This window comes from Indicator indicator, chromosome 7 (assembly GCF_027791375.1).
Source record: "Indicator indicator isolate 239-I01 chromosome 7, UM_Iind_1.1, whole genome shotgun sequence".
In the NCBI taxonomy this organism is placed as follows: Eukaryota; Metazoa; Chordata; class Aves; order Piciformes; family Indicatoridae; genus Indicator; species Indicator indicator.
Genome location: NC_072016.1, coordinates 3,233,572 through 3,258,567, shown reverse-complemented (window position 1 = coordinate 3,258,567; position 24,996 = coordinate 3,233,572).

Genomic DNA, 24,996 nt, shown 5'->3' with positions numbered 1-24,996 from the left:
AAAGTTAGATTTCTTTGTGGAATACACTGAATTTCACCATTTTCTTGCATCACCCAATAGGTGTGACCAGGACCTTCAGCAGAAACCACCCCTCGGACAGGTTTGGCCTCTCCTGAAGGAGAAAATACCCAAACAGTTTTGCCTAACAGATTCTTTTCTCTGATAACAGGAACTCTATCACCTTCCTCCTTTCGCAACAAATCTGATTGGGCAGGTCCAGCTCGATTCACTGAACCTCTACTATTCACCAACCAGGTTGCTTGTGCTAAATGTTTCTCCCAGTTTTTCAAAGATCCACCCCCCATGGCTTTGAGAGTGGTTTTCAGCAAACCGTTGTAGCGTTCGATCTTCCCTGCAGCTGGTGCATAGTAGGGAATGTGGAATATCCACTCGATGCCGTGCTCTTTGGCCCAGTTTTTTACAAGATTGTTCTTGAAATGAGTTCCGTTGTCTGACTCAATCCTCTCTGGAGTTCCGTGTCTCCACAGGATTTGTCTCTCCAGACCAAGAATGGTGTTACGTGCAGTTGCATGAGGAACTGGATAAGTTTCCAGCCATCCAGTGCTTGCCTCTACCATAGTCAGCACATACTGCTTACCAGATGGAGAACGAGGTAGAGTGATGTAGTCAATCTGCCAGGCTTCACCATACTTGTACTTGGACCATCGGTCACCGTACCACAAGGGCTTGATCCGCTTTGCCTGCTTAATAGCAGCACAAATGTCACAGTCATGGATGACTTGTGTGACAGCATCCATGGAAATGTCAATGGATCTGTCACGAGCCCATCGGTAGGTTGCATCTCTGCCTTGATGTCCTGACGAGTCATGGGCCCACCGAGCTAAGAACAGCTCACCTCGGTGTTTCCAGTCAAGATCAGGATCAGGATCAGAGTTTGTGTCCACCTGGGAAACTCTTGCAGCTAGATCTGCCTGATGGTTGTGTTGTTGTTCCTCAGTAGCTTTGCTCTTAGGAATGTGAGCATCGATGTGTCTCACTTTCACTGGGATTCTCTCAATGCGAGCAGCAATGTCTTGCCACAGATCTGCAGCCCAGATTGGCTTTCCTTTCCTCTGCCAGCCATTCTTCTTCCAGTCTTTCAGCCAACCCCACAAGGCATTGGCTACCATCCACGAGTCAGTGTAGAGATAAAGCTTTGGCCATCTCTCACGTTCAGCTACGTTAAGAGCTAGCTGGACAGCTTTTACCTCTGCGAATTGACTGGATTCTCCTTCTCCATCTCTCGCTTCTGCAACTCTGCGCGTTGGGCTCCACACTGCAGATTTCCATCTCCGCTTGTTCCCAACAAGACGACAGGAACCGTCTGTGAACAAAGCATATCTCTTTTCATCATCAGACAGATCACTGTAAGGAGGAGCTTCCTCAGCACGAGTTACTCTCTCCTCTGGAGGTTTTGCACAGCTTGTGCCTTCTGGCCAGTTTGTGATCACCTCCACCAAACCAGGCCTTTCGAGATTTCCCATTCGAGCTCTCTGTGTTATCAGAGCCATCCACTTAGACCAGGTAGCATCTGTTGCATGATGTGGTGAAGAACCTTTGCCTTTGAACATCCAATTCAGAACTGGCAATCTAGGAGCTAGAAGAAGTTGTGACTCAGTTCCGATCACTTCAGAAGCAGCTTTCACTCCTTCATAAGCAGCTAAAATCTCTTTCTCTGTTGGAGTGTAGTTTGCCTCTGAGCCTCTGTAGCCACGACCCCAGAAACCAAGAGGACGTCCTCGTGTCTCCCCTGGAGCTCTTTGCCATAAGCACCAGGTTGGACCATTGTCACTCGCGGCCGTGTACAGAATGTTCTTAATGTCTGGACCAGTTCGGACAGGTCCCAGACCCATCGCTTGGACTACCTCTCGCTTGATCTGGTCAAAGGCTGCTTGTTGCTCAGGACCCCATTGGAAACTGTTTCTCTTTCGAGTCACATCATAGAGAGGTTTCACAATCTGACTGTATCCAGGAATGTGCAGTCTCCAAAATCCCACTATGCCTAAGAAACGCAGAGTTTCTTTCTTGTTGATGGGATTTGCCATGGTGGAGACTCTGTTTATCACATCCATTGGGATGTGACGGCGACCGTCTTGCCACCGCACTCCCAGAAACTGGATTTCTCTGGCAGGTCCTTTCACCTTGTCTCGCTTGATAGCGAAACCAGCTTGCAAGAGAATGTCAAGGATTTTGTTACCTTTCTCGAAGACTTCTTCAGCAGTCTCACCCCAGACGATGATGTCATCGATGAACTGAATGTGTTCTGGAGCTCCACCTTTCTCCAAAGCATCATGGATCACTGCATGGCAGATGGTTGAACTGTGAATCCACCCCTGGGGCAAACGATTGAATGTGTACTGAATGCCTCTCCAGGTGAAAGCAAACTGAGGCCTGCATTCCTCTGCTATGGGAATAGAGAAGAAAGCATTAGCAATGTCTATGGTAGCATACCATTTGGCCTGCTTGGATTCCAGCTCATATTGGAGTTCCATCATGTCTGGTACAGCTGCACTCATGGGTGGAGTTACTTCATTCAAGGCACGGAAATCAACTGTCAGACGCCACTCTCCATTCTGCTTTCGCACAGGCCAGATTGGACTGTTGAAAGGTGAATGAGTTTTGCTGATGACCTTCTGACTCTCCAACTGACGAATCAAGTTTTGAATGGGCACCAAAGAGTCACGGTTGGTTCTGTATTGTCTGTGATGCACAGTTTGAGAAGCAACGGCAGCTTTACATCCTCTATCTCATGTTGTCCCACAACTGCAGATTCATCTGAAAGCTCAGGTCTAATGGACAACTTCAATTTTCCTCCATCAATTTCTACAGTTGCTATTCCAAAAGCCCATTTGTAACCCTTAGGGTCTTTAAAACGCCCTTCTCTCAGAAAGTCAATTCCCAAAATACAAGGTGCATTAGGACCTGTTACAATAGTATGTTTCTTCCACTGCTTCCCAGTTAAACTTATATCAACCTCTATCTTAAACAACTCTTGAGATCCACCAGTGACTCCCTGAATAGTTATAGATTCTCCCCCTTGATAATTTGATGGTATTATGGTGCACTGAGCTCCTGTGTCAACCAAGGCCCTGTACTTCTGAAATTTTGAAGTGCCAGGCCACTGGATGTACACATCCCAATAGATTCTGTTATCTCCATTATCCCTTACCTCCCCCTGGCGGAAGGCAGGGCACCCCTAATGGTGGGGATTACCTCCACATGTACAGCTGGCACAACGTCCAGCACCAGAATTAGGATCACTGTTGGAGCTATCAGAGTTGTTCTGGGAAACTGAGGAAGCGACAGCTACCCTCCTGGTATTGCTACCTCGGGATCTGCCCCTCTGCAGCTCCCGTAACCTCTTGAAAAGATCAGAAGTTGGTTGACCATCCCATCTGTTCATGTTCTCACCAAACTGATCACGCAGAGTTATCCAGATACTGCCACGTGATTGCCTCTGCTGTCTGTTTTGGTTTGACCTATTCTGGAATGGCCTTCTTGGAGCACGTCTGTTCCTAACAGCTGAAACTTGTATCCATCTGGAGGAAGAGGAATCAGAATCATCCCCCTTCATCAAGTTGGATATGGAGGTTTTAAGTTCCTCCTTCAGCTCTTTCATGCAATTCTTTATTTCTCCAGACAAAGTTTCAATGGCTGAAACCAAAGAAGTACGTGCAAGACTATCCTCCAACTGCCTCATTTGGTCAGTGAAATGGCCAACAGTAGGAGGTGCTCCACCATAATTTCTTGCCACAATCCTGCTTGCCAGAATAGTAGCATAATTAGGAGGAGCAAGCTTAATGAGCTTTTTGGCAAGGCCTGTTCAACAGGATTCATCAGGATTCAGAGTCTTATGATCTCCATACATTACTTCTCTCACAGCAAACTCTCTCAGACGCTTGATTCCCTCAGCTATTGTGGTCCAAGGCTTAGGGTTCCATGGTAAATCATCTCTGCTGGGGTACCTCAGCGAGACTGCCAGTAGGAGGCGTGCCCACAGAGAAACTTTACCAATGCACTTGCCTAGGTGCCTGTCTATGCCTGTATCCTTTGAGAGCATCCCCAACTGAGAGGCCGACTTGTCACCTACCACCAATGCTGGGGCTCCCATATCAAAACACCTGGCTAGCCAAGACAGGACTGGCTCATTATCTCCTCTGATGTAATCCTTCCTCACATGTCTAATTTCCTGTCTGGGTGCATTAGCTGACTGTATGTCATCCTCATCATCATCATCATCATCATCCTGAGGTCGCTGTCCCCATAATCCTGTTGTAATCCTCCGTTGAATTTCCTTGAGTTCAGAGGCTCTGCCAGCAGTTGCTAATCTACCAGGGTCTACATCCTGACCTACATCTCCATCATCCATGTGTGGTCTCAAGAGGTCTGCCAGAGTTTTAAGGCTAACCTTCTCTTCCTCACCAGAGGATCTTTCTTAACAGAGGGACCCTGAGTAGAAGGACCCTCATCTCCATCTGCACCATCTCCTGCAGCATCTGCATCTCCTCCTGCAGCTCCTTTGAACTTTCTGCTGATAGTGGCAACCAAATTTACTGGATTGGCTTTCACATTCACAGCAGAGTTGGAAGGAGTAGAGGAGTTTTGTGCAGGGTTAGCAGGAGCAGAGGGAGTCTGTGCAGGGCTGGCAAGAGGTGTGCTTTGAGATCCTGCAGACACTGCTGCGTCCGTCTGGGCAGCAGAGGGAGGAGGAGGAGACTGTGCCTCGTTAATGGCGTCTGCCTGCACAGCTATGTCTGTGCAGCCATTTCTCTCTGTGTAACTATGTCTGTGCACCCATTTCTGTCTGTGTAACTATGTCTGTCTGCACAGCCATTTCTCTCTGTGTAACTATGTCTGTGCACCCATTTCTGTCTGTGTAACTATGTCTGTCTGCACAGCCATTTCTCTCTGTGTAACTATGTCTGTCTGCACAGCCATTTCTCTCTGTGTAACCATGTCTGTCTGTGCACCCATTTCTGTCTGTGTAACTATGTCTGTCTGCACAGCCATTTCTCTCTGTGTAACTATGTCTGTGCACCCATTTCTGTCTGTGTAACTATGTCTGTCTGCACAGCCATTTCTCTCTGTGTAACTATGTCTGTGCAGCCATTTCTGTCTGTGTAACTATGTCTGTCTGCACAACCATTTCTCTCTGTGTAACTATGTCTGTGCAGCCATTTCTGTCTGTGTAACTATGTCTGTCTGCACAGCCATTTCTCTCTGTGTAACTATGTCTGTCTGCACAACCATTTCTCTCTGTGTAACTATGTCTGTCTGTGCAGCCATTTCTCTCTGTGTAACCATGTCTGTCTGTGCAGCCATTTCTCTCTGTGTAACTATGTCTGTGCAGCCATTTCTCTCTGTGTAACCATGTCTGTCTGCACAGCCATTTCTCTCTGTGTAACTATGTCTGTGCAGCCATTTCTCTCTGTGTAACTATGTCTGTCTGCACAGCCATTTCTCTCTGTGTAACTATGTCTGTGCAGCCATTTCTCTCTGTGTAGCTGATGTCTGTCTGCCGTACCATGTCTGCCTGTGTAACGATGTCTGTCTGTTCAACCGATCTGTCTGTGTAACTATGTCTGCCTGTGTACCCGACTCTGTTATCTCAGACTCTGGCAAAGGTCCCACAGCTACTGCTGCTGGCTCTGAGTCAAAACTATCAGCAGCTTTCTCACAAACCTTGACTGTGATCTCCTGGTCACTGTAATCAGAATCAGAAAATAATTCTGAACCTCTCTGAGCTTTTCTATATTTCCTCTTACATGTACACAGAAGAAGAGCAAGTGGCCTTATGTCTTTCTTGATACAGTGCTACTAATAGCCAAATGTTAATTACAACAAGAACTAGAATCAAGATTAGCATAAAAATCACTTTGGGATTCCACTGATTCACATAATTCTCTGTAAGAGGAATAGCAAACTCAAATGTTTCTGCTGGCAGATTTATAGTTGAGTTACCATATCTCCCCAGCCAAATAAGACCACAACTGAAATCAACCATATTTAGCAACTTGTTCTTAACCCAAAGAAACGATTTATATGCCACATATCTCACAATCTTGTCTACCATGCAGGAAACAACCCATCTGTAGACAATCACACTGATAACAGAGGAAATAAAATTACTCAAAATCCAAAACAGCTTCATTTTGCTTCCTAATCTGAGCAGGAACAAATCATACAAGCAATCGAGCCCCACGTTGGGCACCAAAAATAAAAATGTGTCAGTGTGAAATTCCTCCCCCCCCCACTGACAATAACCAGGCTAGCCCAGTCTTGGACGCAAATGAAAGCTGTATTTACAAAGCAGAATCTACAATCTATGATGAAATGCAATGAATATGTACAAACACACAAAATTCACAACAGTTACATATATATACAATCAACAGAAAAGCACAACCGATCTCCCTTTGCTTCCCCCCAAGGGGACCCTCCCAAAGGGGCCTCCCTCCCAGGAGCTTCCCCCCCAGACTCCCCTTGGACAGAAAGCAGAGTTAGTTAAAGCAGAAAGTTGTTAACTTAGCTGCCAAGGTCAGTGTGTTATCTTCAGCCAGAAGAGAAGAAGAAACAGCAGCCAGACAGCCCAGCAACTGCCCCCACTGCCGAACGCAGAATGTGCAGAGTGCCCACTTTGTTTTGGGTAATAGTTCTTAAACATTTCTATCTATCCAATGGAAGTGTTTAGAACAATCGTTATTTTGCTTTCTTACACCCAATAGTGACTTATTTACATTCTTTCACTTTCTCTGTTTTGAACTTTGCAAGGAAAAATTAAAAAGACAGTTTCAAACCATCACAACAGTTGATAGGGGAGAGGCTCTGCAGCGGAAAGAATCTGCTTCACCCAGGTGTGTGCACACAGGTTTGCATAGGGACTGATATACAAAACTCAGTCCCTTTTCTGTTGAGGACATACCCCAGAGGGTTCTCCCTAAGCTCAGGCTTTGGGTGTTGGTGGGTAAGAAGGGAGCACAGCCCAGGCAGCCTCTCAAACCTGGGAGCAGCTGCTGCTGGCAGAAGCAGCCAAAAGTTGCCTTTATCTTGGTCTTGGCTGGGATAGAGTTAATTTTCTTCCTAGTAGCTGTTAGAGCAGAACTGCACAGACTAGCAAAGGTGAGCCAAAAAACTTCATCTCAAATCAGGAGGAGTTCACACAGCCTTGCCCTGACAGAAACAGCAGCAAAACAACAGCCCATGGCAGGCATGAGGGATGCTCCCTGCTGCGCTTCTGGCAAGTGCCTCGGTCTTGCTTCAGCACTACCTGCTTAGCTCACTAACTCCTCCAGAACAGAGAGCAGGCAGTGGGAAGGTCATCTGGAAAATAAATTCTAAAAGAGGCACTGCAGATGGAAAAGCTTCCAGGCTCAGGAGGAGAGAGCTGAGCTGTTGATTCAGGAGGGAGCACGTCTGGCTGACGTTGGAGTTTGCATTTGATTGGCGCTGATGAGCAATCAAGTTGCAAACTCCTTTCACTGGTGCCTGGATGTGCAGCAAACAATCTGCCATGGAACATTATATAGGAAATATTGTCCTTCAGCACCACACAGCCTCCTGCCACGTGAATCACAGCCCATTGAGCACTGGCATTGATGCCAGGCTTCTCAGAGAAAGGCAAGGCAGCTCTGGCCGTTACACACCAGCCAAGATCATTAGGGTCAATTACCCTATTAGCTCTCAAACAGACCTTCCATGTCAGCTGGGAGCTTCAATGCTCTTCAAGGACCACTTTCAACTAGAGATCAAAAATGGGCACATGCAAAGGTTCAGCTGCTTGCAACCAGCACTCAGCACCCCAGCAGAATTGGATCCCCTAATTAGGATTTAATAAGCTGGTAATTGCAATGGCAATGGGCTCATTAGCCTGATGCCTCATTACCGTGAGCACAGATTGAGTGGAGAAAGCCAGTCAGCCTTGCAAGCCCTTCCAAACAATCAGGCTAGAGCTGATTAAAGCAAGCACTGCTTTTGTGGCAGTTCCTCATGAAAAGGGAATTCAGAGCCAGTGGGAAACCAACAGTAATTTGTGTCACTCTTTTTTTCTAAGCACACCTTTATGAAGAGGCATGGGACCAGGAAGTTTGTTAATACTAAATAAATGCCAGGAATAGAAAGGAAGGAGCTGCAGCCAGCATTACAAAAGCAGGGACACTGGACTGGAAAAATGTTTGCTCCAAAGACAGTCCATGGAAATCCCTAATGAGTGCTCACTGCAAAAACCTCTAAAGCAGACCAACACATTTCTGAATCACCAAGAGCTTCATTGCCTTTGGTAGCCCATTAATGTTTATTTGAGCTGTCACTTCAGGCATACACTTGGGCACTGCTCAGGAGCAGCTGAAATCATGCTGGATTTTCACTGCAGCCTTCAACCTGCCTTTGATCAAGCAAATGTTTGTCTCCTGATGCTGATCTGACCCTGACCACAGCTACTGCTTCAAGATATTGCTGTGCATTTCTCAATAATAACATTGCAATGTGATTTATAGATATTTTTTCTTTGGATTTCAGGAATTGAGAGAGAAAAGCCAGACCATTCCATGAACAAAACTGGAGTATAAGATGCCATCTCATGCCAGGCAATCCCTCAGGTGCCAATCAATGAAGTATTTCTTAATGCAAATCAAGAAGTCTAGGCCTCTGGGTTCTATTTCTCACCTTCTTTCAACCAAGAACATCAAATTTACTTAGGAAAGGATTTTGCAGCCAGTCATTTTAGGTCATCTTTTCACCCCAAGGAAGCAATGCAAACACAGTGCTGCTAAAATGCATCCAAAAAAAATCAACTCATTCAAAATAAATATTGCAATGGCTTCAGCAGAACCAAATCACCAACAAAAATGACATTTCTGGGTTTAATTTCTGGGTGTCTAACTAGAATCATAGAATTGGTTCACCTGGAAATAGCCCTTTGAGATCCTCAAGCCCACTCAAGGTTGGTGCTAAACCATGCAAATCTCTGTGCCTTTTAAACACCTCCAGGAATGGTGATTCAGCCAACTCCCTGGGGAGCCTGTTCCAGTCTTTAATGACCCTGTCAGTGAAGAAGTCTCTTCTAATATCCAGCCTCAACCTAAACCTCCCCTGGTGCAACTTGAGGTTCCTCTCTTGTCCTATCCTCTTGTCATAGAATCATAGAATCAGTCAGGGTTGGAAGGGACCACAAGGATCAGCCAGTTCCAATCCCCCTGCCATGGGCAGGGACACCTCACACTACAGCAGGCTGGCCAGAGCCTCATCCAGCCTGGCCTTAAACACCTCCAGGGATGGGGCCTCAACCACCTCCCTGGACAACCCATTCCAGGCTCTCACCACTCTCATGGGAAGAACTTCATCCTCACATCCAATCTGAATCTCCCCACTTCCAGCTTTATTCCATTCCCCCCAGTCCTGTCACTACCTGATAGCCTAAAAAGTCCCTCCCCAGCTTTCTTGGAGCCCCCTTCAGATACTGGAAGGCCACAAGAAGGTCACCTCGGAGCCTTCTCCTCTCCAGACTGAACAGCCCCAGCTCACTCAGTCTGTCCTCATAGGAGAGGAGCTCCAGCCCTCTGCTCATCCTGGTGGCCCTTCTCCTGGACACCTTCCAGCATGTCCAGAGCCCTCTTGTAATAGAGGCTCCAGAACTGGATGCAGTACTCCAGGTGGGGTCTCAGCAGAGCTGAGCAGAGGGGGAGAATCACCTCCCTTGCCTGCTGGCCACACTTCTCCTGATGCAGCCCAGGCTCTGCTTGGCTTTCTGGGCTGCAAGTGCTCACTGACAGCTCCTGTTGAGCTTCTCATCCACCAGCACCCCCAAGTTCCTCTCCTCAGAGCTGCTTTCTAGCAGTCATTGCCCAGCCTGGATTTGTGCTTGGGATTGCCTCAACCCAGATGCTTGTTATCAGGGAGAAGGACCTCAGTACAGCCTCATTTCAGGTAGCTGCAGAGAGCAATAAAGTCTCCCCTCAGCTTCCTCTTCTTCAGGCTAAAGAACCTCTGTTCCCTCACCTACTCCACACTAGACCTGTGCTCCAGACCCTTCACCAGACTCATTGCTCTTCTCTGGACCTGCTCCAGCACCTCAATGTCTTTCTCTGGACAGTTTTAATACTTCTGTGAGCAGTTACCAAGGTACAGGCATACATGAAAAGTCTTGTACAGAAGGGACCTGAAACTCAAGCTGACAGGGTTACAATGGGTTAACTGGTGTTCTTATTCTTTTTTTTACTATTACTATTATTATTATTATTGGTGGTGACAAGATGCCTGCAGAACAAATCTTTATGTGGAGTCTTTCAGTCAAAAAAAAAAAAAATGCAGTGACCCACCACAAAGAGGAAACTCTGCTTTTACCCTCATGAATCATTTCAGGCTGGCACAGGATGGCTTTACAGCAAGGCTATGGAGCAGCAGTCACCAACTGCACACCACATGGATCACCACCAATCTCCTTCACTAGCTGTTATGTGGCTCTTCATGGCCACCAAAAAAATGGAGCAACCACTCAGGAGCCTGAAAATGTCCTTTTTCAGCAACTGAGGGAGTCTTATTTACAGTGTCACAGTATATCAGAGGCTGGAAGGGACCTCAAGAGATCATCCATCCGTCCCCCTGCCAGAGCAGCATCACCCAGGGGAGTCTGCACAGGAATGCATCCAGGTGGGTTTGGAAAATCTCCAGAGAAGGAGACTCCATCACCTCTCTGGGCAACCTGCCCCAGTGCTCCATCACTCTGCACATTTATTAATGTCCATATCCTGGGCTGCACTAAAAGAAGTGTGGCCAGCAGGTTGAGGGAGATAGATTCTGCCTTTGTACTCCACTCTGGTGAGACCTCACCTGCAGGGCTGTGTCCAGCATTGGAGTTCTCAGCACAGGAGAGACATGGATCTGTTGGAGTGATTCCAGAGGAGGGCTGAAGCATCCCTCCTGTGAGGGCAGGCTAAGAAAGCTGGGATTGTTCAGCCTGGAGAAGTGTCATTAGAGCAGACTGCCAGTGTTTTAAGGGCTCCTACAGGAAAGCAAGTTTTGACAAGGACATACAGCGTTGGGATGAGGGCTAATGGCTTTCAACTGAGAGAAGGTAGATTTAGATCAGATCAAGGAAGAAATGCTTCATTATGTGGATGCTGATGCACTAGAACAGGTTGCCCAGACAGACTGGGGATGACCCATCCCTGTTTAAGGCCATGCTAGACAGATCTTTGAGCAAACTGGTCTAGTAGAAGGTGTCCTTGCCAATGGCAGGGGTGTTTGAACTCAATAACCTTTAAGGTCCCTCCCAACCCAAACCATTCTGTGGTGCTATGAAGCTGACTTCAGTACTGGTGTTCCCAAGGACCACTCACCTGCCCACGTGCTGGTATCTACCACAAACTGAGGGCAGCTGGTTCGGGGAGGCCACACAGCTGAAAACCATTCACTTGCCTGTTTTTTTTTCTGGGCTGTCTGTTTGTTTAATTCCCTGAACCGAGTCACCTAAGGATTAAAAGCAAAGGGAAAAAAAATTAAAAGCAGGAAAGCAGGAGCAGTATCATCACTTTGAACGTCAGCTGTGTGCTTACAGAGCTGACAGAGACTAAAAAGCACCACTCAAAGACACTAATACACACTCAGAGACCCTTAAGGATGGCCCAAGGCCAGTACAGAAGAGCAAACAGGAATTTCACATGGGGAGCTAATAGCAAAGAGGAACAAAGCTGTGATGCAAAGAAGCTTTGCTGCCTGCTATTGATTTTCTACCACAGGCAATGAGAAATCATGTAATGGGAGAGTTGAGTGAGAGAAATCCTGCAATGGGAGGGTTGAGTGAGAAATCCTGCAATGGGAGGGTTGAGAGAGAAATCCTGCAATGGGAGGGTTGAGTGAGAAATCCTGCAATGGGAGGGTTGAGTGAGAAATCCTGCAATGGGAGGGTTGAGAGAGAAATCCTGCAATGGGAGGGTTGAGTGAGAAATCCTGCAATGGGAGGGTTGAGAGAGAAATCCTGCAATGGGAGGGTTGAGTGAGAAATCCTGCAATGGGAGGGTTGAGAGAGAAATCCTGCAATGGGAGGGTTCAATGAGAGAAATCCTGCAATGGGAGGGTTGAGAGAGAAATCCTGCAATGGGAGGGTTGAGTGAGAAATCCTGCAATGGGAGGGTTGAGAGAGAAATCCTGCAATGGGAGGGTTGAGTGAGAAATCCTGCAATGGGAGGGTTCAATGAGAGAAATCCTGCAATGGGAGGGTTGAGTGAGAAATCCTGCAATGGGAGGGTTGAGAGAGAAATCCTGCAATGGGAGGGTTCAATGAGAGAAATCCTGCAATGGGAGGGTTCAATGAGAGAAATCCTGCAATGGGAGGGTTGAGAGAGAAATCCTGCAATGGGAGGGTTGAGTGAGAAATCCTGCAATGGGAGGATTGAGTGAGAAATCCTGCAATGGGAGGGTTGAGAGAGAAATCCTGCAATGGGAGGGTTCAATGAGAGAAATCCTGCAATGGGAGGGTTGAGAGAGAAATCCTGCAATGGGAGGGTTCAATGAAAGAAATCCTGCAATGGGAGGGTTGAGTGAGAAATCCTGCAATGGGAGGTGAGAGAAATCTGCAATGGAGGTAGAGAAATCCTGCAATGGGAGGGTTGAATGAGAGAAATCCTGCAATGGGAGGGTTGAGAGAAATCCTGCAATGGGAGGGTTGAGAGAGAAATCCTGCAATGGGAGGGTTGAGTGAGAAATCCTGCAATGGGAGGGTTCAATGAGAGAAATCCTGCAATGGGAGGGTTGAGAGAGAAATCCTGCAATGGGAGGGTTCAATGAGAGAAATCCTGCAATGGGAGGGTTGAGTGAGAAATCCTGCAATGGGAGGGTTGAGAGAGAAATCCTGCAATGGAGGGTTGAGTGAGAAATCCTGCAATGGGAGGATGAGTGAGAAATCCTGCAATGGGAGGGTTGAGAGAGAAATCCTGCAATGGGAGGGTTGAGAGAGAAATCCTGCAATGGGAGGGTTCAATGAAAGAAATCCTGCAATGGGAGGGTTCAATGAGAGAAATCCTGCAATGGGAGGGTTGAGAGAGAAATCCTGCAATGGGAGGGTTGAGAGAGAAATCCTGCAATGGGAGGGTTGAGTGAGAAATCCTGCAATGGGAGGGTTGAGAGAGAAATCCTGCAATGGGAGGGTTGAGAGAGAAATCCTGCAATGGGAGGGTTCAATGAGAGAAATCCTGCAATGGGAGGGTTGAGTGAGAAATCCTGCAATGGGAGGGTTGAGAGAGAAATCCTGCAATGGGAGGGTTGAGAGAGAAATCCTGCAATGGGAGGGTTGAGAGAGAAATCCTGCAATGGGAGGGTTCAATGAGAGAAATCCTGCAATGGGAGGGTTGAGAGAGAAATCCTGCAATGGGAGGGTTCAATGAAAGAAATCCTGCAATGGGAGTGTTCAATGAGAGAAATCCTGCAATGGGAGGGTTGAGTGAGAAATCCTGCAATGGGAGGGTTGAGAGAGAAATCCTGCAATGGGAGGGTTGAGTGAGAAATCCTGCAATGGGAGGGTTGAGTGAGAAATCCTGCAATGGGAGGGTTGAGTGAGAAATCCTGCAATGGGAGGGTTGAGTGAGAAATCCTGCAATGGGAGGGTTCAATGAAAGAAATCCTGCAATGGGAGTGTTCAATGAGAGAAATCCTGCAATGGGAGGGTTGAGTGAGAAATCCTGCAATGGGAGGGTTGAGAGAGAAATCCTGCAATGGGAGGGTTGAGTGAGAAATCCTGCAATGGGAGGATTGAGTGAGAAATCCTGCAATGGGAGGGTTCAATGAGAGAAATCCTGCAATGGGAGGGTTGAGTGAGAAATCCTGCAATGGGAGGATTGAGTGAGGAAGCCTTTGTGAAAAGCTCAGGTGGCCTTCAGAGGACTTGTTTCACCTAAAGGTGCTGCTGCAGCAGCCCTGTGTCTCAGGTCTGGTGAAGGAATACTGACCAGCAGTGCCCTGTGCTGAGCTGTGTAGTTCTGTCTCCTTCCTGAGAAAGGGAGAAAATATCCTCAGCAGCTTCTCTGCCCAAACCAGAGCTCTGGAGACTGCCACCTCCTCAAGCTCCCACCCACACTCCAGGAGTGCACCCATGAGCACATGGACAGGGAAGGCTGCCAAGCTACCAGGGGTTGAACATCAAGGGATGCGACTCCTCTAACACAAAACCTGCCACTGGGTGTTGGAGGCCATTGCAGGGACCTGCCATCTTCCTCACACTAGTTGCAGAAGGAGGAGCTCAGTGCAGAGTGCCTTCCTCCTGCTACTCCCGCCATGAACTGAGCAGGAGCAGACAATGTCCCAATCAGCCTCTCTGGTACCTCTGTCCACATGTTGCATATACTTGTGTGCAGGTTCAGAAGGCAAATTACATCCAACCCTCTGAAAGTCTGGCACTGCATAGAGGATGAGTATCTCCTCCTGCTGCCAGGTCTCTGTCCTCTCTTGCACTGGGATGGAGCCTCCAGGCTGCAGCTGAATCAACTGGGCAGCACAGCAGCAGTGAAAGGAACAGCAGAGTCAGGACTGGACCTGTTCATCTGGCAGCACTCATCACTTCCACATCCTTCTGTGAGGCAGAAACAGAGGAGAAATGACCTGAGAAAGGCAAAGCCAGCACATGAGCACACTGCACCCAACACAGCCAGCTGTGCTACACGACTGGAGAGAGTCCAACAGGAGAGCCACAAGGATGACTAGGGGACTTGAGCATCTCCCCTGTGAGGAGACTGAGAGCCCTGGGGCTGGTTGGTGTGAAGAAGAGAGGGCTGAGAGGGGATCTGATCAATGTCTGTAACTATCTGAGGAGTGGGTGTCAGGTAGAGGGGACCAACTTCTCAGTGGTGTGCAGTGATAGGACAGGGAACAATGAATGGATACAAACTTGAACACAGAAGATTTGACCTCAACATGAGGAGCAGCTTCTTTCCAGTGAGGGTGACAGAGCCCTGGAACAGGCTGCCCAGGGGGGTTGTGGAGTCTCCTTCTCTGGAGACTTCCAAACCCCACCTGGATGAATTCCTGTGCAGACTACCCTACGTGATCCTGCTCTGGCAGGGGGGTTAAGACTTGATCGCTGGAGGTCCCTTCCAACCTCTAATCTACTGTGATACTGTGACTGCTCCTCTGAAGGGAACCTACACCTCAGCACCAAAAGCCCCATTTCTAGAGACCAAGCAGCACCAGCCACAATTGTACCTGCTGCAGTATTCAGAAAGCATCATCTCCATCCAAATCCTGCTGTTCTCTGGGGAATGCACAGACTGAATCAGACAGTGAGATGGATGGGCATCAAAATCTGAGAGAGACTTCCTCAAGCTTCTAAATTATTTAATGAAGCAAGAAGAAGCTGCATTGGTAGTCTGTGCAGAGTCATCTATGGGGAAGCAGTGCTGGTAGGAAGAGGGACAGCTACTCTGCTCCACGAATGATCCAAAGCCAAGATGAGGAAGAGCAATTATGTCTTCCCCTTGGGTGAGGAACAGAGGCTTAGCATGACTAAAAGGCATCTTGTAAAAAAGTTAAGTACCCCTGGATATCTGAAAAAGCATCTAGAGTACAAGGTATGAGACAGGGTATAAGACATAAGTGGGCTAAAAACTGTCTGACACTGAGCTCTCCTGATTTCAGCAGCATTTCCATAGCAGCTGAAGTGGACAGTGAAGTGACTAGGTATGGCTGAGGTGCAGCAAGAAGGGAAATGCAAGTTTTCAAAGTTCCTGTCATCCCCCCTATCACCCTGCCTTACCCTGCTGACATTTCTCTCCACAGACTGTGCAGATTCCACAGTGTGGGGCATGGGGAGCTCTCATACCCTGAGGCTCCCCCCAGCAGCCAAAGAGATGGAGAAGGGGCAGCAGAGAAAGAGCAAGTCAAGAGACTGCAAAGCATAACTACCACTGAACTACAACTACCTGAAGGGAGGTTGCAGCCAGGTGGGGGTTGGTCTCTTCTCTCAGGCAGCCGGAGGAGGGGACACAGTCTCAAGCTGTGCCAGGGGAGGTATAGGCTGGAGATTAGGAGGAAGTTCTTCACAGAGAGATTTGCCATTGGGTTGGGCTGCCCAGGGAGGTGCTGGAGTCGCTGTCCCTGGAGATGTTCAGGAGAAGCCTGGCTGAGGCACTTAGTGCCATGGTCTGGTTGATTGGATAGGGCTGGGTGATAGGTTGGACTGGAGGATCTTGGAGGTCTCTTCCAACCTGGTTGATTCTATGATTCTATAAAGCAGTGTCCAGATAACAAGGATGGCCCAAAGCAAAGCCACCCAGCAGATGACAGTGGGGGCTGCAAAAAGCAGCACTGGGGTTTACAGCCTCCCTGGGTTCAGCTCTCAGAAGCAGTCCAGACTTTCACTCAGGAAACACAGGGCAGACAAATGCCAGTGCACAGCAGCTGGGAAGTGAGCAGAGCCTGAGCCTCCTCCTGATCCAAGTACTCCTCCTATGCTTTGAGTAGTCCTGGTCACTTCCCAGCACTTAAGCTAACCAGGCAGAACCAGGACTTTCCTCTTTACCTTATTTCATGAGGTTTTGTGTAATTGACCAAGGAACATAAAGTGAGGGAAAGCAGAGTTAGATTTTTTTTTTTTTTTTTTTTTTTTTTTTTTTGTTTAACTAATAAATTCAGTCCTAAATATCAGTGCTGGTATGTCCATGTTAAGGGCAAGAGTAAGAAGCCTTAAGTAAAACTCAATGTTGCCATCACTCTACAAAGCTTTTCCAAATAGCACTGAGCTCTCTTCTCCAGGCCCACATCATCTCCTTTCCCATTTCTGGGGAAAGGGAATGATCTGCCATGAACTCTCCAAGGTCAGAGGCCCCAGCAGATTCTAACACCTTGCCTAATTCATTGCTCCTGTATGTCTGGACCTCTCATTTCAGCCTCAGCTAACACAGCATCCCTCTTTGGTTTGTGCATAATTCAAATTGTGCAGAATAAAAGGAAGAGCTGAATGCAGTTTCCCTCCTTGCCCAAGAGTGAATGAAGCCACACAACTGAGCACTGCTGCACAGACATCCCAGGCCACAGCCTCAGCATCTAGCACCCTGCAGGGAAACCCCTGCTGAGTTCAGCAGAACACAGCTTCAATCTGTGTGACACCACCATCTCATTTCAGTTTTCCTTACCACCACTGCTTCATTTTGTGGCCCAAGTTTTGGGTTGTTTGGTTTGGGTGTTTTTGCTTTGGGTGTTTTTGCTTTGGTGTTTTTTTGGTGTGGTTTTTTTTTTTTTTCCAAACTCTATGATTTAAAGAAAGTTAAAGTATATGTTCTTATTAAAACATGGAGAAGAAAACTGCTACTCTGTGGTGAGACAAACCTCTGATATACTGAATTAACAGCCAGCACTGCTTGATATCTAGACACATTTAACACTTCTCTGAGCATGCAGATGTCCCCAAGGAGTCATAGAATCATAGAATCAGTCAGGGTTGTAAGGGACCACAAGGATCAGCCAGTTCCAACCCCCCTGCCATGGGCAGGGACACCTCACACTACAGCAGGCTGGCCAGAGCCTCATCCAGCCTGGCTGCAAACACCTCCAGGGCTGGAGCCTCAACCACCTCCCTGGACAACCCATTCCAGGCTCTCACCACTCTCATGGGGAAGAACTTCTTCCTCACATCAGGCCTGAATCTCCCCACTTCCAGCTTTATTCCATTCCCCCTAGTCCTGTCACTACCTGATAGCCTAAAAAGTCCCTCCCCAGCTTTCTTGTAGCCCCCTTCAGATCCTGGAAGGCCACAAGAAGGTCACCTCGGAGCCTTCTCTTCTCCAGACTGAACAGCCCCAACTCTTTCAGTCTGTCCTCATAGGAGAGGAGCTCCAGCCCTCTGATCATCCTGGTGGCCCTTCTCTGGACACCTTCCAGCATGTCCAGAGCCCTCTTGTAATAGAGGCTCCAGAACTGGATGCAGTACTCCAGGTGGGGTCTCAGCAGAGCTGAGCAGAGGGGGAGAATCACCTCCCTTGCCCTGCTGGTCACACTTCTCCTGATGCAGCCCAGGCTCTGGTTGGCTTTCAGGGCTGCAAGTGCACATTGACAGCTCCTGTTGAGCTTCTCATCCACCAGCACCCCCAAGTCCCTCTCCTCAGGGCTGCTTTCCTGCCAGTCCCTGCCCAGCCTGGATTTGTGCTTGGGATTGCCTCCACCCAGCTGCAGGACCCTGCACTTGGTCTTGTTGAACCTCCTGAGGTTGGCTTGTGCCCACCTCTGCAGCCTGTCCAGGTCCCTCTGGATGGATCCCTTCCCTCCAGCCTGTCTGCTGCACCACACAGCTTGGTGTCATCAGCAAACCTGCTGAGGGTGCACTCAATGCCTCTGTCCATGGCACCAACAAAGATGTTGAACAAGACTGGTCCCAGGACTGAGCCCTGAGGGACTCCACTTGTCCCTGGCCTCCACTGGGACATGGAGCCATTGACAGCCACTCTTTGGGTGCTGCCATCAAGCCAGTTCTTTATCCATTAGTGGTCACCCATCAAACCCATGTGTCACCAGGTTGGAGAGCAGGAGGTGGTGTGGGACAGTGTGGAAGGCTTTGCTCAGGTCCAGGTCAATGACATCAGTTGCTCACCCCTCATCTATTGATGTTGTGACCTGTTCATAGAAGGCCACCAGGTTTGTCTGGCAGGATTTGCCCTCGGTGAATACCTCTTTGTATCCTTCAGTAATCAGGCAGATTACTGTAACCTGAGGGGTTTTCATTTCTTCACCTTCCAGGAATTTTCCACCAAGTAAGAACGAGCCTCTCTGACAGCTCTGACTCAGTGAGAGGCAGAGTTAGTGACAGGTCTGGATGGCTGGAGAATAAAACCAGAGAGAACACACCTGCACATGACAGATATCAACTGCATACATATTGAGCTGACTACCAAAAAAAAAAAGTGACAGCAGACAAATAAAAAGAAACCATACAACACAGGAACCCACACAGCAGGAGCATCTGAGTGACAGCACAGCAACACCTAGAGAATAACAGCCTCAAATTGCTGGTAGAATACTTCAAGGTATTTAAATTAATTCCCCCATTCCCAAGAAAGTAATTATGTTGGTGCTGGAAGCACCCAAGATGTGTTTTGAAACATCAAGCTGCCAATATTGTATTTTTCTTCTGTACCAGAAGCATTAAGGAGAATTAAACTGTAACAGCACTGAATGATTGCCAGTACATCAGCCACACCAGAGAGGGACCAAAGCTGCTGTGAGAACTGCAGCCTCACCCAGCTCCAGCAGAACACTGCTTCTGATAGAAAGGCAGCACTCAAGGAGAGCAGCTCAGAAGAGAAAGGTTATGGACAGCTCAACACAGTCTAAAGGCTCTTCAGAGTGCACCTGGACAGCCAGAAGCAGGGATTGATGAGTGCTTAAGATGAGGTTACTACACCCAGGGGAATTCAGGTCAGGCTATGTGTCTTTAGGAAGTGACAAGGATCTCCTACCTGCATTGTCACCCTTCCTTAACTGACTAGGCTTGTCCTAGCCCTTCTCCTCACAGCATCTGCTCATAGAGATGCACAGAGCAGCCTAAAAACCATGCCCTAGAGCTGGGAGGGAAGAAGTTTAGCATCTCCATGTCAGAATCATAGAATCATTTGGCTGGAAAAGACCTTCAAGATCATCCAGTCCAACCATTCTCCAGCTCCACCAAGGCCACTGCTAAACCATGTCCCTCAGCACCACTTCTGTGCCTCTTTGAAACCCCTCCAGGGATGAGGATTCAACCACCTCCCTGGGCAGCCTCTGCCAGTGTCTGAGAACCCTTTCAGTGAAGAAGTTTCTTCTAATGTCCAACCCAAACCTCCCCAAACCACTGCTCCATGACACTGGATAGCCAAAATAGAGACAATGTTTGACAACCACACAGAAAAACTCCAGATTTCAGGCAAAATTCAGGCAGTGCATTGGAGGCACACCCAAGTTTTGCACAGTCTTGGTATGTGATCACAGACAAGCACTTCCAAGGGGTGAAGTGCTCCCTCCCCTCTCCCCCTGGGAGTTTTTAGCTCTTCCTGGTTCTGAACATTCTGAGATTCTCAGAGATTATTGCCTAGGGCTGAGCCAGTTGTGTTCTGAAATTTATCTAACCAAAAGAGGTATTTCTTTAATACAAATATCACTCTTTTGCTTTAAATTCAGTTTCTCAGCTGTAATTTGATGGATATAAAAGTGAAGTCACAATGGCTCAGTTAAAAGCAGACAGATATATTGGTGGTTTGGTTTTTTTTTTCTGTGCATATGCAGCCCATGGAAGAAATAATGAGAATAATTTAATAATGGTCAAAGCATTTGTTTGTATTCAACACAAGAGGAATTCCTCAGACTAAAGTAAGCTTGAACTAAATCACTCTCAGGATGCAGACCAAAGGAAAGCTAAATCAGCTCCACTGGGAAATAACTTCACATGCAGGACACTCTTAAAAAGCCAATAAAGCTCTTGAAGTGCTTTAAATAGAACCACAGAACAGCTGCAAAGTAGCTAAATCAGTTTAAGAAGGGAGGTTTGCTCTGCCCTGGGAATTGCTAAATGGTAAGACAAGTAGCATTCCGTGGTACAAACTGCAACACCCTCCCCAGCCCAGCACACTCCCAAGCCAGGCAGGGTGGCTTAGCAGCCCTCCCACCACAGTGCCTGCCTGTACTGACACCTGGAGTGTTGTGTCCAGTTCTGGGCACCTCAAACCAAGAGAGATGTGGAGGTGCTGGAGCCAGGGCAGAGGAGGGCAAGGAAGCTGTGAAGGGCCTGGAGAATAAATCTGATGAGGAGAGACTGAAGGAGCTGGGGGTGGTTAGTTTGGAAAAGAGGAGGCTGAGGGGAGACCTCATTGCTGTTTACAACTACCTGAAAGGAGGTTGTGGAGAGGTTGGTGCTGGTCTCTTCTCACAGGTAATTAGTGATAGAACAAGAGGGAATGGTCTCAAGCTGCCACTGGGTAGGTTTAGACTGGACATTAGGAAGAAATTTTTCCCAGCAGGGAGTGGTCAGGGATTGGAATGTGCTGCCCAGGGAGGTGGTGGAGTCCCCAAGCCTGGCTGTGTTTAAAGGTGGTTTGGATGTGGTGCTTGGGGCTGTGGTTTAGGGGTGAGCCTTGTAGGGTAGGGTTCTGGGTTGGACTTGGTGATCCTGAGGGTCTTCTCCAACCTGAACTGGGATTCTAACAGATAGCCCTAAGAAGTGTTGGCAGTATTAAGGAAAGGCAAACTCAAGCAGATGAGAATGAGCCAGCAGTGTGCCCAGGTGGCCAAGAGGGCAAACAGCATCCTGGCCTGTATCAGAAATAGTGTGGCCAGCAGGAGCAGGGAGGTGATCATCCCTCTGTACTCAGCATCAGGGAGCCTGCACCTTGAGTAATTTCAACTCACCACAGAAGGACATGAGGACAGTGGAGGAGGGTCAGAGAAGGATGAGTGAGCTGGTGAGGGGCTTGGAGAACAAGGCTGTGAGGAAAGGCTGAGGGAGCTGGGGCTGTTTAGTCTACAGAGGAGGAGACTGAGGGGACAGAGATCTTATTGCCCTCTACAATTACCTGAAAGGAGTTGTAGAGAGGTAGGCATTGGTCTCTTCTCACAGGTGACTAATGATAGAATGAGAGGGAATGGCCTCAAGCTGTGCCAGGAGAGGTTTAGGCTGCACAGCAGGAAAAATGTTTTCATGGAAAGAATTGTCAGGAACTAGAATGGGCTGCCCAGGGAGGGGGTTGAGTTGCCATCCCTGAAGATGTTTAAAAGCCATCTAGATCTGGTGCTTGGGGACATGGTGGAATGAGAGGCTTGGAGGAGTGGCAAAATGGCTGGGCTGGATGATCCAGGAGGTCCTCTCTGGCCTGGATGACTCTTTGATTCAGTGCTGGAAATTACTAGAAAGAACAAAATGTTACTATGGCAAACCAGGAATGAGGTGAAGGAGTGTGTGTGCAGTCCAATTCAGAACACATCCCTGCAGGGACACATGAAATGGGAACAGGCATGGAGGACTCCATTTCACTCCAGGGGTCTCTCTCTCCTGTGTATCTGTGCTCAGTACCTCTGACATTCTCTCAAGTAGAAGATTGGAGCCCTAACTGGAGAGCAGATTATCACCTGAGTATGCTTTCAGAAGCTGCAACTGAGGGACCAAAGAGGCTAATGAGATCACTTAGATCACAAGTAGATAATCACCAGGTATGATGCACCTCTGTAATTCAAGAGAAAAGCTCAGATGAAATTCTGCCTCAGCTTCATCCCAACAAGCTGAAACTCTGAGCAGCTCAGGCTATCCAGGCAACTGGGAGCAGCAGGTGCTTGCTCAATAAAGACATGATACAAAAAGTCTATCACAAAACTGAACACAGCCCTCTGTTCCCCCTGCTCTTGTCCAGGTCCTGGCTGCCTAGCTCTGCTTCCAGCTCCTTTGATGAGATGGCTTCAAGTACCAGCAGGCCATGGCTACTAACAGAGACCCAATGCAGTATATCCATTTAGTGTTTTCTCTGACCTGCTGGGAAGATCTTTTGCTTCAGATTGAGCACACAGGGACTTGCAGTTAGGCACCTTCACAAAAAGGTGATTTGAAGATTCCACTGCAAATGTGAGTTGTATAGAATCATAGAATCATAGAATCAAGAAGGTTGGAAGAGACCTCAAAGATCATCGAGTCCAACCTGTCACCCTAAACCTCATGATTAGTCACTGCTCAGCAACTCCTGCCATGGGAACAGGTTCCTGTTGCATGAATCTGCAATCCATCACGTGGCAAGAGACTGCAGAGCCCTTTGGGATGTGTGCTCACAGCACCATTCACTTCCTGATCACTCTGTGCCCCCACAGGACAGCAGCAGGACCGTAACCAGATGGACCACCCCAGCTCTTCAGCAGCACTTTCAGACCTCTGCCCATCTCACCCTCTGACCAAGCTGCTCTGACAACACACCTCATGCACATGGCAACATCTCCTGACCGTCCTGGGACAGCCATTTATGAACTCCTCCCTGCTCAAATCATTCCCTTTGCTGACAGGTGCCAAATGGTGCTAGCAATAAATGCCCTCTAACAGAAACCAGTGGAGACCCAGGTCCTCTCAGAAACTGCAGCAGGATTTCTTACAGGAACCATTAATTGGAAAGCAATAACAAAGGCAATGAGGGGTATTATCAAATTCATCCTGTTGTCATCATTAGGGGAGTCAACTTTCCTGTTCGGTGCTAATTACATTAATTAGAGGCTCAGAAAAAGGAACATTAACCAAAGTGTATCAGGAGCATCCAAGGGACAGATGGAGACAGTCAGAATTATTGAGGCTGGAGGAGACTTCTGAGATCATCAAGTCCAGCCTATGACCTAACACCACCACATCCACCAGACCATGGCACCAAGTGCCACATCCAGCCTTTCCTTAAACACCTCCAGGGATGGGACTCTACCACCTCCCTGGGCAGTCCATCCCAGTGCCTAATTCCCCTTTCCATGAGGAAGTGCTTCCTAACATCCAACCTAAAACCTCCCCTGGCAGAGTTTCAGGCCATGACCTCTCCTCTTGTCACAAGTTGCCTTGGGAACAGAGCCTGACCCCCACTTTACACAAATTCCCTGTAGGTAATTGTAGAGAGTGCTAAGGTCCCCCCTGAGTCTCCTCCAGGCTGAACACCCCCAGCTCCCTCAGCCTCTCCTCATCAGACTTTCCCTCCAGTCCCTTCCCCAGTCTGGTTGCTCTCCTCTGGACCTGCTCCAGCACCTCAAGATCTTTCTTGCAGTGAGGGTCCCAGACCTGCACACAGTGCTCAAGGTGAAGCCTCACCAGTGGTACAGGGCAGAATTCCATCCCTAGTCCTGCTGGCCACACCATTCCTGATATAAGCCAAGATGCCCCCGGTCTTCTGTGCCCCCTGGGCACGCTGCTGTCTGACTTTCAGCTGATATTTTGGAATCCCTTTAAAGCAGTCCTTCAAGTTAGGCCAAGACAAACAGGTTGAATCCTTTTGCTCCCTCTAGCAAGGCACAAAGCACTTTGTCCAGGAGCTTGCCACTGAGGCCAAACCAGCAAATTTGTCCTGTTCTGCTACTGCAGCAATGCTGATCTTTTGCAGCTCCTGGCAGAAGGCAAGGCTCACATTGTTCTGCTGCCCATCCAAAGCCAGGATACTCAGTGCTGGTGAAGATGAAATATAGATTCTCTGACCTTGTTTTGTTAGCAGGTGCTATAGGTATAAATACATCTTGTTAAGTCAGGATCATACCAATTCATGCTACAATAAGCAATGTCCTCTGGCACAAAATAGCTTCCCCTGGCCTGTAATTACTAGAATGACACCTGCCAGAGTAAGTCCTGCCCTGGCTGATGCCTTCCATGATTACCAACACCAGATATTTGCAAGCCTACCAAAAAGGTCTTTGTTTTTCCTGGAGTAAAATCCAGAATTCAAGGCTTGCAGTGCTGCAAGCACAGTGCACTCAATATGATTGACTGCCTTGCACCACGTTGCCTTGGAGACCAGCAGACAGAAAAATGAAAGACAAATGACCCACAGTCCTTTTCCTTGGAGGAAAGATCCCCCTCCTCTACCAGCCAGAATATTTTCCAAGCAAGCTCCAGAAGGAAAGATCAGACTCTACCTGCAAATCTTGCTCTGTCTTACCTAGAAATAAAAGATTGATAGGACTGAGACCTCCATTTCCTTTCACAAGCGTCACAACAGCTATGGACTGAGACCAGACTGCACCCAGAAGGTGCATGATGGGACACCCTTACATGCTGCAGTGCTGACATGCACCATCCACCCAGCAAACCAACTGCACCACAGGGCTCTAACTCTCCCCTGCTCCCACTGAGCCAAAAGAACAGCACAGAGAAGGCTGCACCCTGCACCAGCAAGGCATATGTGTGACCACAGACCCCCAGCTCAGAGAAAGGGGGACACCAAGCCTGACCATATCTATTTTTCCTGCTATGGCACAATACTGGGAGCACAGCTTGAAGCTCAGTATTACACCACAAACACCACAAAGATGCAGCAATCTTTAACATGCATTTAA